Genomic DNA, 1,882 nt, shown 5'->3' on the forward strand with positions numbered 1-1,882 from the left:
GCCCGCAACAGGCTGCCCCCACCCCTTCTCCTGGGCAAGCCCACGCATCCCTTAAGACTCAGCTCGGGATCAGCTCCCCCAGGCTGGGAGAGCACCCAGTACCTACCTGGAACCTTCCTGCCTGTCGGCGCATCTGCTTCCCCTCCCATTGGGTCTGGTGAGGGTAGGTAAGGAGCCTAGGAAAGTGGCTGGCCCAGACAAGTGCCCCGGGGAGCATCTGCTGGTGCTTTTGTTGTCGCTGTTCTCCTTGTGTCCCCAGGGCCGTGCACAATGCCTGGCCCGGGGTACATGCTCCGTGCACAGCTGTCAGACGAGCTGAACAAATCCACCGTCAAATCTCAGCCTCAGTATAACCCTGTTGGGGCCAGTGTGGGGAGGGGTTGGGGGGAGGGGAGGTGGGTTGATCAGGATTGTTCCCATTTTACAGATGAGAACACTTGGGCTCAAAGAAGTTTTTCCTCCTCCCCTCTGTTCCCCTTACCAAATTCAAAGTGCCTCCTAGAAACAGGCAGAAGATTCTTTACGTGGCAACTCCCTAGTAGACAGCCACGTATGACGAGAGTAGCCCCGTCCCCTGGGTCAGGCGTCAGGGTGGGCATCGTCCATCCCCCACCTCACTTTATCCTCACTCAGCCCGGCAGGTCAGGAGGAGCACCCCATTCTGCAGAGAACGGAACCAGCGCCCCGAGAGGGTTGCCCACTTGAGAGGGCGGTCACGAAGCCCCCAGCTCCCCTGGGGCAGCCTCGCCCTCTGCAGGTGTACCCGAGGGATGGCATGTGGACCCACCGGGGCCCTCAGGCGGCCTGGCCGGGCAGGGGTGGGAGAGGGGGCAGAGAATTGCAGCGGAAGTGGCCAGGCCCAGGGGAGATAGCAGGGAGGAAGGGACTGGAATGGGTGGCATGACAGTGAAATGAGAGGACCCAATGCTCCAGAAAAGAAAAAAAAAAAAATCAGACAAGGATGACAGCCACAGGACTCTGAACATTCACCTCTTGGATCAGATCAGGGTCTATGTCTGGGGGGGCGGGGCAGGGAAGGCAGGCTGACCTGAGAACTCCCCCAGGCAGCAGAGGTTCAGATCTCCCTCCTGGGGAGCAGCTCCAGTTCTGCCTCTTTCAGGAGGCCCTCCTGGCTTCTCCAGGCCTCAGTGACCTCTCCCCATCCCGTGTGCCAGCCCTGACCAGTTGCCTCCAGGCTGGGCCAGGCTTTCTAGCCAGCATGACCATCAGCTTGGCCCTCTGTGGAGCCCAGCCTGTGTTCTCCACCCACTTCAGGGGTGCTCAGGGCTCTCCCCAGCGAGGCTGTGAGCCAGAAGCTGTGTGTGCCTTGGCTGCCCACAGCCCATCCTAGGTTCTCATTAACTGCTTATGCAGTGATGCTGAAACATGCCCGGCCCTCTCTTGTCTGCCCCTTTGCACTCCCTTAGGACCCCCTAGACTGTTCCAGGGTTCCAGGCCTGAACAAACGGGGTGTGTGTTCAGAGGGAGCTGGAGAATGACCACCTCTGGCTAAGCACCGCCCAGGGCTCCGAGTGCCTTGCACTTCATCTGTCCTCCATCCTCACCTCCCCCTGGCGCCGGCACCCGTAACGATCATCTCCAGTTTTTCTGACGAAGAGATGAAGCTCGGGAGGTCCAGAGTCACCTGGCTAAGCCAGAACCCAAGATTTCCGGATGCCAAGATCTGTGCACTTCTTACTACCGCTTAGTGTCCCCAGTTGTCGTCAAGGAGAGCCCGCAAGCAGAGCCTTGCCCGGCCCAGGAGCAGGCCTCAAAGTCAAGGCGGCCCTTAGTTTCTGGCTGGGGCGATGAAAAGGTTTTAAAAGTAAGAAGTGCTGATAGTGACACAACGTTGTGAAAATGCGCAACGCCTGTGAACTGT

Source organism: Leptonychotes weddellii, chromosome 13, assembly GCF_054177405.1.
Source record: "Leptonychotes weddellii isolate Sample4059 chromosome 13, ASM5417740v2, whole genome shotgun sequence".
In the NCBI taxonomy this organism is placed as follows: Eukaryota; Metazoa; Chordata; class Mammalia; order Carnivora; family Phocidae; genus Leptonychotes; species Leptonychotes weddellii.